Source organism: Hesperophylax consimilis, chromosome 4, assembly GCF_061612785.1.
Source record: "Hesperophylax consimilis isolate HC1 chromosome 4, BYU_Hcon_1.0, whole genome shotgun sequence".
Taxonomy (NCBI): Eukaryota; Metazoa; Arthropoda; class Insecta; order Trichoptera; family Limnephilidae; genus Hesperophylax; species Hesperophylax consimilis.
In genome coordinates, this window is record NC_142839.1 from 22,500,124 (window position 1) to 22,517,452 (window position 17,329).

The following is a 17,329-nucleotide window of genomic DNA, read 5'->3' on the forward strand; positions in this document are numbered from 1 at the left end:
TTATGAAACACCTATCGTATCGTTTTAGTGACCATCGATTTGTCCCTGTCACTTTAAATAAACGTAGAAAAATCTCTGATGCATTATTCTTACACAAAATCGTAAACTGCCTAGTTGATTCATCATATCTTTTAGAAAGGATTGCATTTCGTTGCCCCAAGCAAAACACCAGATCGAATGATTTATTTAGAATACCACATTGTAAATCCAAATACGCGCAAAACTCTGTAATAGTACGTATCTGTGAAACTCACAATGCCTTACGAGATGTTGACATTTTCAACCATAACTTAATATCATATAAAATTCAGCTTAATAAATTAATAAATTAAAATACTTTTATTTTACTCAATTTTTTGTTGTTGTGAAAAGTACATTATTATCACCCGTAGTGAATAGTATAACTATGCAAAAAGTTGTATTTTTTCTTTTTGTTTTTATATTTATGTATTTCTTTATTATGTTTATTTTTTGCCATTTAATATGTTGTGTAGGTAAAAAATACTAAATCTACATTTAATTTAATGGAACTTAATTGGTCTAGAACATATGAATGTTTATTGTTATAATTTTTACTGTACGACTGTTTGCTTCCTAAATAAAAAGAAATAAAAAAGAAATAAAAAAAAGGGCATCACCATTGGTAAGTTAGTTCTGCACCTAGGAAGAATCAAAAGCCTGTGTTGGCGGCCTCGCGCAAAATTATCCGGGACATAGAATCCTATTTTAGCCAGAATTTCTGGTATTGATATTAAACCGTTTAAAAGCTTATACGCCATCAGGAGTAATGCAACATCCCTTCTGGAACTAAGGCTACATACACCCAGCATTCCCAAGATAAATGCTGTTGGAAACAGCCATGGGTAATAACCAAACTCTCTCATGTAGAGGTATCGTAAAAACTGTTTTTTGTATCTTCTCGACCATTGGTACATTGATAGTGTCCTCTGGCCCCCATACCTGAGATCCATTCTCGAGTATGCTACGCACTAAGCTAAAGTAAAGCAGCCTTATTACTGCAAGGTCGGTCAAGTCTTTCGAATTGTGTATGACAAAACCCAACATCTTAGTGGCTGATTTACAGATCTTTTCAATATGAGCGTGAAATGTTAAGCGAATGTCGTACACAATTCCTAAGTCCTTGCAAGCCACCATGTGCTTCAGTGACGTATCTTTCATTTTTTAATTAAAATATATGGTCTTGTGTGCCCTTGTAAAGCACATCACTGAACATTTTTAGAAGTTGAACCCAAGTTTGTTATCAATACTCTAGTCAATAATTGCATCGATATCTTCCTGGAGCTTTCTACTGTCTTCTATCTATCTTATTCTCAGAAAGAGTTTGATGTCATCGGCGAAAAGTAGAAAACGGACAAATTTAATCTTTCCCCGAAAATTGTTTATAAAAATTAAAAACAATAGGGGTCCTAAGTTGGATCCCTGCGGCACACCAGAATTTGTAGGATATGCATTAGAGTTGAACTCACCATAGGACACAAATTGTTCTCTTTCACTCAAATAGTTACAAAATAGTTTCAATAAGTTTTCTGAAAAACCAATTTTTTCGAGCCTATTAAGAAGCACTAAGTGATCAACTCTATCGAAAGCCTTTGCAAAGTCATGGTAAGATGCGTCAACTTGCTCGTTGTTATCGGTTGCTCTCGCCAAGTAATCTGTAAATACCATTAAATTTGTAGTGGTAGATCGGCCATGTCTAAATCAAACTTTTGAATATTCTTTCTACGCAACATACTAGAAAGTTCACTTATTAAGATATACCTATGAGTATGTGGAGTTTTTAAATAGAACTCCTACAACTTATAAACATGCATACACCCACAGTAACAACACGACAAAATACAATATTCTAAAGCAGCACACAGCGCCCTTGAGGTGTTTTTGCACAAAAACGGCGCTATACAAGTCATCCAAGTATTATTATTATTATAAACGTAACTACATTGCCCACTCTCCGATACAACGACTTCACACCATGGGAAATAATTACTTGGGTGATGTTGACATATTCAATACCAACTTGGCAAGTTTTGTGGATCATTTAAAACATTTATTTCAACAATACTCCTAAACACATCATGTAAACCTACAAATAGCTGTAATTTTATTTATTTTTCTTGTGTTTGTATGACTTGTTGCATAGCTTTTATCAAAGTAATTTTATTCTTATTTTTTATGTTTCAAAGTATCTGTCAAACTAAAATTATACTACCAACCATGTAAAAGCCCACTGGGCGTTAAATAAATAAAAATTATATTTTTCCTTATCATAATCTGAAATTCACTATCTTAAATTCATGATATCTATCGGTAGTCGAATTGAACGTGAAATCATTATATCATTAAGTATGCAAAGACATCCGCGCCATACGCAACTTGGCGATTAAGATTAGCTCATATTATCAAACAAAAATATTTTATGTATCATACGTAACGAATCATTTATTTGTTTAAGTGTTCATGTCCATAAAAATAAAGTAAGAAATAATTTGTTATATCAAACTGTGCTGTGAACATACCCGGGAGTTTAATTAAGTGATAAAATTATTTAAAATGTCAAGTTGTTCAAAAGCAGAAGATTCGTCCCACGACGTGGACGAATCTCTTAAAAATAGAAATATACAGGAAGCAAAAGCCAACATAATTGACTTCATGAGCGGAGACAAAAATTCTGTTGCCGAAATTCGAGACTTCATGGCTTCAACTCTTACACTCTGGAGTTCAAACAATAATAAAGAAGAAGATCTACCAGATGACGATGAGGTTGAATATTCAGAGATTGTAGATAGTGCAGACAGCACGGAGATAAACCAGTTGGAAATGTACAAAGAGTAAGTGTATTTCTCAACAAAGTTTTTTCACCGTTTCATGCAATCATTTTAACTAAGTTAACAACTATGAATTTAACATTGGGCAGTATGTTATTCAAATGTTTAAAAAACAAATTAATGCTTTTGAAATTCCATTTACAAGTTTTAAATGTTACATTTATAGAAATAATAGTACAAAAAAGTTACGCACATTGAAAATAAATAAAATAAAACTCACTTTATACTAAATACTACAAAAATACGTTTTATTTGGTATTTTTGATGACGGCAGAGTTTCACACAAAAGAAAAAACAGAATCGTGATTATACTTAACTAAATGTTGTGGGCACGCAATTATGAACTATGTGCGGTGTGTGTTATCGGTTGAGGAACTAGTTTTATGTTACGGTTTGAGGTTGCATTAGAATGTGGAGTTTGTGTTGGAAAAGGTGTAGTGGAAGTGCAGATTTGTCATCACGTCTAGGGACCTAGTGTAAATTTGATTCGAGTCTGTGTAGAATTCGATGTTTTTATGAGTGTTTCAATTCATGATAGCATTTTAATTTTCATGTTGGTGTTCCAATTGATGTTTCAATTCATGTAAGTATTTCAAATCATGTTGATGTTTCACTTCATGTTGATGTTTCAAGTCATATTGGTGTTTCACTTCATGTTGGTGTTTTTAATCATGTCGGTGTTTCACTTCATGTTGGTGTTTCAATTCATGTTCGTGTTTCACTTCATGGTTGCGCTACAATTCATATTGTTGTTGCGATTTTTTTTTATTATTTAACGGCAATATAAAGTAAAGTAAAAAAGATACAATATTAAGTAAAATAAAAATATAAAGTGATGAAGTTTGTTCTCAGTCCTCCTCACTGGGTATTCCTGTTCCGATTATTATTTTTATCATATTAGGGTTCCAATTAATTTAGTTACTACTAATTCAATATATTTGTTGTTGCGCAAATATGCTTGATTCTTAGTTTTATCATACGTTTTCGTGTTTATTTTACAGAAAATTTCAGAAATGCGTGGATGATTTACTGAGCAGCGAAGAAAGCTACGTGTGGAATTTGAAGCAACTAGTGCTATACGTCGGAGATGAAGATTCTTTATTCAGTCTTATTTCGCAAGAAGTCTTTCAAAATACTCGTGACATTTATACTCTGCACTCAAATAAATTATATCCAAGTTTGAAGAAGGCCCATTATGATTTGGAAGCATTAGGAAACGTGTTCATACAAAGCGTGAGTACTTTCGAAGATGCATAGTACATTAAAATTTGAAAAAAATTTTTTTTTTTAGATCAGGGCAAAAAAAAATTTTAAATTTTAAAATAAATCACTGAAAAGACCACTGTCTCCTCTGCGTAGATATATATGACAAGTATTTTGGGCTATAACCCAGAGGTGACTACCAATTCAACAGCAGCGGGAGCAAGCTACTCGCACTGTTAACAAGATACTCGCAAATACTAATTGCATAAAAATAATATAAGATTCCTGTACAACAACTCTTTTAATTTTGTAAATTTTATTTTATTTCAATTTACGCAATAAATTATTATTATAACATTCAAAATAAGGCACTTTTGAGATGATATTAAACATACTAATTTCGGTCGTCGGTGAATTGGTCGGTATTCTTGCGTAATATGTAAAATTATTCAAGTTATATTAAGTTAATTCAATTTCAGTGAACATTTAATTTTAAAATTTTTAATTTACATTAAGCCAAGCAATATAAAGAGGTACCAACATTATTTTATTTTGACTGCAATGATAATTCTAGGTTTGAAACGTGAAATTCTTTTGTTGAAATTTTTTACAGATCTAAATATGAATGTTTGAATTTGGTTACGGTGTTCATTCGAGTGGTAAATAATTTCTGATCGTCTCTAATTAATTTTTGAATTGCGATGATCCTAAGACAAATATTTTTTCAACACTTTCACAAATTTAACAATTATTGTAGGTCAAATAATAAATTAATATGTTTTTTAAAGGAAAAGAATATGAAGATATACACCAAGCAATACTCAACTAAAAGTGAAGGATGCTATGATATTGTAAATCAGCACGAACATACTATTAGGGTGAGTTTTTCTAGCTGATATTGTAAACCAGCACAAACATAATGTTAAAGTGAGTTTTTCTAGCTTAGATTCTGAAACTCTTCTTCTTTGTATTGAAGACTGATAATATGAAATCTACTCAAAATGTGTCCAAAGTTTAGAAATGGTTAATTATATTATTAACAATGTCACATGCTTATTCCAAAACGGTGACAGTAAAAATCAAAAATCAGTCCGAATATTATTTTTTTATTAAATATTTCTAATAAATTAAACAGATATCAATGAACTAAAATTATGGTTTGATGAAAACCTGTTGACTTTAAATTCTAAAAAAACTTATTATTTACGATTTTTCATTAAAAAACAAGAAACACCTAAAGAAATAAACATAATTATTCACTCTGTGAAAAATACAGAAAACCACAAATGCAATATGTTATGCACAAACATAGAAAGCAAGACCGATATTAAGTACTGAGGCATAACAATAGACCAGCGTTTAAAATGGTCCCCACATATAAATATTCTGAACAACAGAATAAGGAAACTAACATATATATTTAGATGTTTAAGAGATATTTTAAACGAAAAATTACTAAGAACCACATACTTCGCTTTCTGTCAATCAATTATACAATACGGCATTATAGGCTGGGGCGGTACATATAAAAATCAAACTCAAACAATTAGAAATCACAAAAACTAATAATAAAAACCATATTAAAAAAATCCTATTCATATTCGTCCGAACTTTTATTCAAACAATTTAAGGTCAGAAAATTAAGTGCATTATACTTCTACCATGCAACATTACAAATTTATAAAAACTATATTCAAAATAAAATTGCACCCTTTAAAAATAACAGAAATCTTAGACAAACGTCAATACTTCCTACTCCTAAATGTAAAAAAACAATAGGACAGCTCAACCATGAATATCTCGGAGTTAAATTTTTTAACTCATTACCAGAAAAAATTAGAAACATGAATGCAAATATAAACGAATTCAAAATCCACCTTAAAAAGTATTCCGAACAGTTGAACTGAATCGTAGCAAATATAAACCAATATAACAACACCCCCATACACACAAGCCCTGCTTATTTATGGGGGTACATCGAATACTAATATTATAAAAAAATAAAAAACACAAAGGATAACAAATTATTATAAACAATATTAGTCGCCTGAAATATTAATACATATTGAAATGAACCCGTACCTTCTGATGTCCGGTCCCAACCGGTACGAAGATCCCCAACCTGCAAAATAATTCAATATGTAATATTACTTCAATCAACAATTACTGCTTATTATATTTTTTCCACCTGTAAACAACCTTTATTATGATTTTCAATTTATATGGATATTTCAAGCGACTAATCATTGCTAATAATATCTTTTATCCTTCTTGCTATGCATAAAAAACCTTGAATTATAAATATTAGTTTATCATTAAAAATAATTTGATATACCAGTTATTAAAATAAAATAAATAAATAAACTAATCCGCTGAATAGATAGTCTCGGGAAGTGTGATCAATACCAATTTGATATAAAACGATTGCCACCAATTTACATAAAAACTTTCGGCCTCCGCCAGTCAATAAAATCATCTAAAAGAAAAAGTCGATATTTGAAAATGTTACAATCAATTTTCAGAAATAACTAACACTTGTACTTACTTCACTAACTTCAATACACTTCAATGGATTTAAAATTAAACTTATAAAATGATGCAAATTATAATTTTCCTATTGCAATATATTTATTAATCTTATAGTTGATTTCAGCTTCTGAAAAATGAAATAAAAGTAAGTGGAACGCTTCAGTCGTTCATGGACAATCCGTTTGGTAGGATTGACTCATATCACCTCGCCCTCGACACAATCATAAAGATATATGAAAGCATGTTGGCGTGCGCTCCAACAAAGGTCATCTGTACCGAACAGCTGACCCTGGTGGATACACTGAAGGACGCTAAAGAACGCCTCATAAACCTCATACACCAAATTGAAAGCAAGGATTCTGTTTCCTATATAAAAAGATCACAGGTAAGTGTTTTCATTCTTCATATAATAATAATAATAATGTTTAATCCAATATAATATTTCTACTTTTACTAAACACGGCTATATCCATTGAAGTTGCTGTATTTTCGTGACTTGGCCTATTTCAGTATATCGCTCACCATTTTTTTTATTTTTTTTATTTAATATTTGAAAAAAAAATTTTTTTTACATAGATAAACCTAGGTGGCAGCCTCTGCAGTTCTGCAGCTCAGGCCCTCCCGGCCGCGTCTGATCACCGCACTTTCTTCGTCTCCCGCCCAACATTACGTCGCCGGGCGGAGGATAACACTTGAAAATCACTTTCTCTGACTCGACTGTAACTTCTTCGTCCGCCGCCCAGCATCACACCGCTGGGCGGGGAGCGCGTACTTCACCACCACTCCTGTCTCGATCTCTTCTCTCTCCCGCCTCTCGATCTTCACTGTCTTTCTTTCTTGAGCTCGTAGGACCTGTCGCCCTACCCCGCACTTCTCACTTCTTTCTTTACAACCCCCGTCTGTCAACACTTTCTTTGTCTTTGGGCGCACACTGCGGGACATACTTAGTTTAACGTTCAAATTTATTTGTGACGAAATTTGATTCGTCACAACACCCCCTTCGTTACAAAAGAAAATTATGGTTTCCTACAAACATAATTTTCTATTTCCCTTTTCCCATATGACAATCTTCTTAACTCTAAACATGGTAAATCTTAAATTATAAACATTTCAATATTCTAAATTTAACATTTCTTATCATTACTTATCCTCATCATTTTTTTCTCTTTTTCATCATATCTCATTTTCAACGACAATCCTTTTCGCTACACGCTCTTTCAAACTCACAACAAAACTCAAGTCAAAACATTTAGCCTATCAATATAAAATAACATGAAAACAATAAAAGTGACAATAAAACACATTAAAATCAACGATGAATACTAACACCTCGACTAACATAAACACTTTTTATTTTAACCAAGCGATCTAATCCTCTCCAGACACTTGAGGATATAAACCTTTCAATTTTTGTTTACAAATTTCTTCCCAAGCATGTGACCAAAAACTAATGACAAGATTTTAAATGACAACATGAAATGACAACATTATTAATGACAATATTATTAATGACAACATAAAATTTTCAAAGAATCAGGATAGGAAAGGAGTTGGGAATTCATACCTACCACTTCAGTTTAATCTCCCCTCAGTTCTGCTGGCATGTCTGAAGTATAATAGAATTCCATACTTACATACGCATAACTCCTTATCAATACACGTTGATCACTTTAACCTAAACCTTAGTTGTACTTTGCAAAAGAGGCCGTTACTAATCTTTATTCACTCCTCATTTACCTTAATCTATTATTAACGCCTACATCTTCGATAACAAAAACAAGAAATCTGGTGTACATACATAGTACATCTGAAATGAAATGAATGATAAAAAACTAAACAATATATGGTAACAGAGTTGTAGTGTATCTCCAGACGTGATACACAATGGAAATTTGAGAGCCAGATAGTTTCTATTACACGGAGAAACCACCAAAACCGGATACTCTGTCTCTCATTCAACCGATTTTAAGATGCAACCTCAACATGTCACATTTTATCATCCCTGCTGGCCAATGCTTCAATGCATCATCCCATTTTATTAAAATTTTTCGCACTTTTACATATTTTACGGTCTTTTATCACGCGCGCAGAATTCTTTTCAAATATGGAGACTTTTAGGTACACACATACTAATTTCAACGAACGCGCGTATTTGTTCCACTCAAATCATGGAACGTTCAGTGCTCGCTTTCGTTTTCGCATTTTCGCTTGTGGACGCACTTCTACCAATACCGGTCTTTTATCACGCATGCAGACTATTCAGATATGGAGACATTTAGTTACTCTCATAGTAATTTCATCAAACATGCATATTTGTACCACTCAAATCGTGGAACGTTCAGTGCTCCTTTACGTTTCCGTTCGCATTTCACATTTTTTTTAACTTGTGAACGCACCTCTACCAACACCGGTCTTTTATCACGCACGCAGATTACTTTTTAGATATGGAGACATTTAGGTACTCTCATACTAAGTTCATCAAACGTAAGTATTTGTACCTCACAAATCGTGTCGGTGGTAAGTGCTCCAATTCATAACTAACGCAGTTCGTCATCACATTCGCACGCGCCTTTTTATTTTCTCATCTGCGCAGACTACTATCCGAAACATTGCGAGACTTTAGATACAAGATAATGTACGGTTTCGCCGAACGAAGATATTTGTTTTCCTCAAATCGCGTTAAGTGAATGCGCCTTAACCATTTCTCTCCCCTCTCTATCGGTCGCCTTCCGCCATCAATTTTTAATTATCGGATTTTTACCGAACACATAAAATTGATCGAAATTGTGGTATGAAAATGAATTTCTCCGAATGACATATAGAAAATACATTATTATTCTTATGCCGTTCATACACAGCAATTCTAGATTTGCTGACTCAGCTCACCACAATCTTGATTTGATGACCTTTGTCAACGGGACAAATATATACCTAATCCTTACTCGGGGTCAAACACCCCTGCATAAAACGCAACAAAAAATAAACTCCAATGGGTACCTTAAAATTACTATCCTTAATACATTTTAACAAATAAAAAATAGCCACTTGACATCACCCGCCTTACTTGTGTTGAAAATATTACTCCGATAAATGGTTAATTTTAACACAGTCCCAAATGTGTCAAAACGCCGAATTTTAAAATGATTTAACTGCCCTCCGACAAAAATAGCACTTGACATGAGACGCATATTACGCATCTGACTTCGTCACAGTACATTTGTTTACACTATACAAAAAAAAAACGAAACACCCAAGCAACGGTAACTCGAGACACAACATGACAAGAGCGAGAAAAATAACACAAAATTCAATATAAATTAGAACATGCAAATATTTACCTTTGTTCAGGGATGGGTTTTAAGAATGTCAATAACATTAGTGATAGATATAGTAAAATATCTAAAACCGCTTCACATTGGGCGCCATTGTGACAATTAGATCACGTTATCATCTCCTCCGGCATCTAGCTCAGAATAATACTTTAATATATTGCTGTTTTATACTTACCTCTTCAGTAGTATACTCTGCCTTCTCACCAATTCGGGTTCCTTGGGTGGGGACTAGGGAGGTGAATTTAATTAAGAACATCTAATAATTATAAGTCTCGATTTTAATTGGGTTTATCAAGTGTCAATACTAAATCTAAATTATACTTAGATCTACTTACATCTATAACTTAACTAGTTGTCATATGGTTCGGATCACTTCTTCACTATTCGCATTGTCATTGTTCACTGTAGCTACATTGTTGTCACTGAGTTGATTCTGTTCGATGGCCTTAGTAAGGCCGAAGTCCTAGGTGGCAGCCTCTGCAGTTCTGCAGCTCAGGCCCTCCCGGCCGCGTCTGATCACCGCACTTTCTTCGTCTCCCGCCCAACATTACGTCGCCGGGCGGAGGATAACACTTGAAAATCACTTTCTCTGACTCGACTGTAACTTCTTCGTCCGCCGCCCAGCATCACACCGCTGGGCGGGGAGCGCGTACTTCACCACCACTCCTGTCTCGATCTCTTCTCTCTCCCGCCTCTCGATCTTCACTGTCTTTCTTTCTTGAGCTCGTAGGACCTGTCGCCCTACCCCGCACTTCTCACTTCTTTCTTTACAACCCCCGTCTGTCAACACTTTCTTTGTCTTTGGGCGCACACTGCGGGACATACTTAGTTTAACGTTCAAATTTATTTGTGACGAAATTTGATTCGTCACAATATAGAACAATAGAAATTAAAGTAGCCTTTCCTCACCATAAAGAGACAATGCTCTTGTGTTTGGCGAGGGAATTCTAGTTCAAATTATGTACATGGTAAATAAACAACACAAGATTTGAACAATATTACTTCTAGATGTAAGTAGTGAACCTATTTTGGACTTATAATAGTTTAAGGTAATTTTTTAATTTAGGTGAAATTCCTGAATGTTTTCGATATTTTTTAAATTTAATGGAAGGTTATTAAAATAAATTATGCCTAGATAAAGATAGGTATTTTGAATGAGCTTAGTGTTAAATTTTGGGATTTCAATAGTTTTCTGGTATCTTGCTGATGTATTGAATTCCAAGTTATGAGTATTTGACTGTATTTCTTTGTAAATTTGAAGTATTGAATATTTTTGATACATTTTGTCTACTGTAGGTACTTTGAAAATTGTAAAAATAATTTCGGCACAAAATTTTGACGGTTTTTTCAAAATTAATTTGATTATCAATCTTTGAACTACTTTAAGTGGGTTCAAAATTTTATTATATGTCCCTCCCCAACCAATAATACCATATTGTAATATAGATTGAACAATCGCATAGTACACTTTTTTTAGATTTTCTAGTCTAAGAATATTTCTAAGTCTTATAAATATATAAATACATTTCCTAATCCTTTTGACGAGTTCACAAATATGTGTTTTCCATTTAAAATATTGATCTATATATACACCAAGATATTTGATTTTGGATGTTGGACTAAGGATAGGACAAGTTTGATTGCAGTTAGTTCTTCCACATGTGCGTTGGTGTATTATAATGTTTGACTGTGGTTCTGATTTAAATTTATTGATTGAAAATGGGATAAATTTTGTTTTTTCTGTGTTTAAGGAGAGAAGATTTTTATCGAACCAAATTTTCAGTATATTAATATCAGCATTTGCCAAGTTATTAACAATATTCCAATCCGTACCTTCGATTATTATGACAGTGTCATCAGCATACGATATTATTTTCCCGTTTAGTTATTGTATGAATATGTCATTAACATAGATGATAAACAGTAACGGATCCAGAACTGTACCTTGTGGTATGCCGAATTGACTCGTTTTTGGCAAGCTAAACACATTGTTAATTTTTACGACTTGAGGTCGTTTGGAAAGGTAACTTTTTACCCATTCTAGAGCTGTACCATTAAATCCAATGTTTCTTAATTTACTTATAAGTTTGTCATGTGATTTGCTATCAAATGTTTTTTTGAGATCTATGAAAATTCCAAGGCATTTTAATGATTTATCTAAAGAATTATATAATAGGCTACTCAATTTTGCAATTGCATCCTGTGTGCTTCTCCCTTACATAAAACCGAACTGGTTTTCAATAATTACACCATTGCATTTTATAAATTGGCTGATTCTTTTTTTAACTATTTTTTCAAAAATTTTTGCTATATTTGAGATGACTGATATGGGTCGGAAATTGTTTACTTCTTCTGGATTACCTGATTTAAATATTGGAGTAATGGTAGTTTGTTTGTAAACTGATGGGAATACTCTTCTTTGAAAGCTTGTATTTATTATATGCATTAATGGTTTGGAAATTAGTTTTTTAATGTTTTTTAAAATATCAACTGTAATTGCATCAAAGCCCGGAGCAGAACCTCCTTTCATATCAGTTATAATAGAAACTATTTTGTCCTCTGTGGTGATTTCAAATGTTGTTATTACAGTCTGGAGATGTTATATTTGGGTCAATATGTATAAGATTGGCTAGATTTTTCCCTACATTTGCACAATAGGTGTTAAATATATTTGCGGCTTTTGATGGGTTTTCTTTACAACATGTTTTCGAGTTATCATGATTAATAGCACTGATTTCATTATTCCTGTATTTTTTTTTGTCAATTATTTCATTTATCATCGTCCATACTCTTTTACTATCATTTTCAGCCTGATCCAACTTATGTGTATAATAAATTTCTTTTGTATGTTTTATAATATAAGAATGTTTGTTTTTATATGCTTTAAAATGATTGAGTAAATTTTTATTATTTGGTTGTTGAGTAGTCAATTTGTATAGAGCTTGCTTATGTCGTACAGATACTATTAAACCGTGAGTAATCCATGGTTTTATAGGTTTGAATTTAGATAGTTTGGATTTGGGTATTATATTATTTTATGAGTCATTTATGTATTTGGAACTTTTTTCTTCAAATTTTTTACAACAAACATTGACTACATTGAAATAATTCTATCCAATTTTCCGATTCTAATTTATTTTTTAATGTATCCATATCGAGTACTTTTTTTGAGGTATTATTTTGTTTAAATGATGGCAATATTGGATTGATAAATTTATGGATAAACATACACGAGTAATGATCAGTAATATTAGTATGAATGACAGCTGATTTTATGTTGTGGATATCAGGAATATTTGTGAAAATATGAAGGTCATTGACCTGGAACGTTCCTAGTATATGAATTTACGTACGATAAATAGTTGAGTTCCGCTAACATATTGAGGTACTTATCTTTATCCATACTAGAGTAGCCGTTTGCGATATTTAAATTGATATCCCCAACAATAACATTATTTTTGTTTCTAAAATTGAATAAAATATTTTTTAATTCATCTATAAATTGTGATATTATTGACATATGCGTACGATAAATAGCAATAATTTTATAATGTTTATTTATGTCCTCAAATTCAATATTCAAAATGTTAACATTTCTAACACTGTTAATCTCTTTCATATTGAGTACATTGTACTAGTTGTATATGAATATTCCGACACCAGAGTTTTTTTTAAATTTTGTTATTGTTGTATAATATGAATACCCCGGAATAGTATAATTCAATTCCCCGGTTGAATGCGTTTCTGTTAACACTATTCATCCCATCACACCTTACAATTTTTTTTTTAAATTTATCTATTATTAATTACTAATACTACTAAATACTAATTTAGCAAATTATTTAGCATTACAAATGATAGCAGTATGCAAACTTATATAATTTATTCTACTACTCCATAAGTTAAGCTCCAGGAGCTCGTTTTTATGGGAGGAGTACCTTTAGAGTAAAAATAATGTTTTAAGAGTTAATGTTGGAGAATCTATTTTGTTGTTGTGGTAACTTTGGTTCTTTAAGATGAGGCGTGTTACATTCTGTATCGTTTTAAAATAAGACAATAACCGATAACCCTGATTTTAACTACCTTTTCTCTACCTTGTTTGTTCGCCAAAACGTTTCTGGTTACTGCAGTCGATGATGTGCTAATACAATGGGACAATTAAAAATACAAGTACATGAAATTTTTTCTAGGTAAATTCAATTCAAGATACACAATATTTTAGGTTAATGGTTTGACTATGGATTGTTAATTTTGTGAGTTATTTCTACGATTAGGTATTTTTAGGAACGGCTAGAGACAAAACATGTATTGCTAAGGTTGGTCTCCTTCCAAATCCAACCCATCGACGAGGTTAGCTCGAGAGCCATCAAGTTCACGATCCAACCCCATCTCATCCAGAAATTAATTGAATATCGCTCAGCGACAGGTAAAATAATGACATGTTTTGCCTCCTGCCGGAGGGTGGTGAAGGTAGGATTCCTTTGAATTCTGATATGTATGTCTTTGGTGGTAAATGATTATGATGATGTAGATAATGTTGATGATTGATGAAGATTCATCTTGTACCGTTAAGTACAAGGAGCTGCTCCAGTTCGATGGGCATGATAGCCTGATTTCAGGAACTATTTGAGGTACGTAGGTGGCGCAAGGTTTTAGGTCGCGTCAACCTCCACCAAATCAATGATGAGAAAAGCTCTGCCAGCATGCCGAAAGTTAGGAATCCACTCCACTAACCTCAAACATAAACATATACCGAAGTGATTTGCATCAGCAATGTCAGGAGCTCGGGAGTCCCGTGAAAACTCCTCTGGTTTTCGCTTGTAAGAATAAGTTAGATCCAGCTTCAGTTTTGTTCGCCTTCGCCTCTGCAGTCACATTACTCCAATAGCTCCTGCCCTCAGCCTATACAATTTCTCGTTCCAGTAGAGGTAATGAAACGTGTATGCAATACAGAACATATTTTAGTCTTTCTTCCGCAATCACAATAGTCAATCAATATTTAATTTGGATGAAGGCATCCACCCGACATAACGAATGTTTCGCTTTATCGTTTGTTACCTTCCGTTCGCTTCAAATATCAAAGAATGGTAGAAAATGGTATTATCGACTTCCGGCGATAAGGATCAGGGATATAGGAGTCATCAGGTAATGAATCTGAAATCGGTCACCAAAACGGTTTCGGTCCGACTTTTTCCAACCTATTTCTAGATGATTGCTCCTCCTATAGTGTGGGTAAATATTTATTGGATGTGACAGGAAGGCTGTCGGAAAATCGTCGACACAACTTCATATTCGCCACGATCCCTTTGTTTTGCCAACGACAAAATCTCCCCCATACGTCAGAAAAGGATAGCATAGCCATTATTCGCTTTGCTCCTTCGTCTACCACGCTAACTCGAGTAGGAAAACCTCGTTTCCTTCGATTGGAACTCCGTGAAAACGTCCTCTCACCAGCTGAAAATACTCAGAACAGGGGTCTACCCAGGGTACCCATCTTAGGCTGATCCTCCAACACCTTCGACAGAAACCAATGCTTTACCGGGATAAATCAACCAACATTAAGGACGCAGGAAAATCCAGCGCCGCCCTACTGGAATAGACGCTCTTCCGGTACCCAGGGTTCTGATTCTGCTAACACTTAAAGTCCCCATTAGGCAAGCCAGTCAACCAATATCCTTTTAAGTTATCTTTTATCTATTTATCCTCTAAGTTCCCTTCGCTTTTGTCGCTTTGGTAAGATAGGATAGCCCAAGGAAAAGTCGTACACTCCGTCTCAAGCCAAACTCATGTGAACGACAATCTCAATTGAAAGAATAAGGAAGCCAGACAGATATGTTCTCTCGGTGACTACCTTCAATCCGCTGTGTTATCCCGATTCAAAGATGAATGAAAATTATATGTTGACAGGTAATAAATAGAATACACCGAAGCCTTCACAAAGTTCGTAAAACGAAATCGCAAGAAGATATTAGTAGTACGAAGATATACGTACGTAGCTTAGCGTTAGCGTAATAGTTGAAATAATGGTGTACTTGCGGTACATGTTTAAGTGACAGTGGTGGTTACCAATAATACAGATTACATTTAATTTATTAATTAGTTTTGTATGGTAGATACTATTAAAAATGTAAATCAATGAAAATGCCAAGGCATTTCTTTTTTTTATCTAATGCACGGTATATAGTTGAAGTTAGTTTTCTCTAAATCCAAATTGGCTAGGACTAATTATTTTACGATTTTCAACATGGTACTAGAGTTGCGTTTTTACGATCTGTTCGAAAATTTGTGCAATGTTTGAAACAAGAGATATAGGTCGATAATTTGATATTTCTTCAGGGCTGCCAGATTTAAAGTGTTATAATAGATTTTTATAAACGGAGGGGAATATTCCACTATTCAAACTAATATTTATAATGTGTGTAATTGGAATGCTTAATAATTCATTGTAACTTTTCCATATTTCTACAGTGACTCCATCAAACCCTGGTGCAGATCCACCTTTTAATTTACTAATAATATTTTTATTTTATCTGTTCTTACCGGTTGGAAAACTGACAGATTATTTTATTTAAGACAGTCCTTTTCGAAATTATCTATTTTATCATTTTCATCGATCCGTGTAGCTAAATCTTGACCGACGTTAGCGAAATATTTATTGATGGCATTTGCACATTTTGTCGGTTCCATTATGGCATCAATAGAATTTTTTCCTTATTATTTTTTTTGTTATGAGTTTTTTTTGTTTTTTCTACTATTTTTTTCATTTATTTTTTTCTATACATGTTTTATATTTTTTTAGCTACATCAATTTCATTTTTGTAAAAGTTTTCTGGTTTGTTGTTTTTAGTAAACAGGCTAATTTTTTCCTATTTTTTTTTAATATGTGTATATTTTTTATCTAAGGAAAATTTCTTTGCTTAGCGATATAACACGTCTTTTTTTCTAATAGACACGACTAAGCCATGTGAAATCCATGGTTTTATTTTTTTTGAATTTTCTTTAATTTTTACAGTTTTAACATCTGTTGATGCTGTAATATAATTGCATATAATATTATCAAAAATATTTGCGCATGTTTCAGCACATGTTGATTCTTATACGGGACGCCATGTTTCTGTTCGTATTTTTAAGCTTAATTTATGATGGTTTAGTGACTTTTTAATAAAGGAATTGCATTTCGAATTAATATTAAGTTGTTGTATATAGATGCAAGTGTGATTATCAGTAATATTATTTTTTAATATTATCGTGTGTAATTTGTCAGTATTTTTAGTGTTACTCCATATGTGATCGATTCAAGATCAAAATACAAAAAAGAGCGTAGGCGAAGTTTCAGGAAAGCTGATTACACGAAAATTAATAATGACATTAATTGTATTGATTGGAAGTCTGAAATCGAAAATTTATCAGCACAAGCAA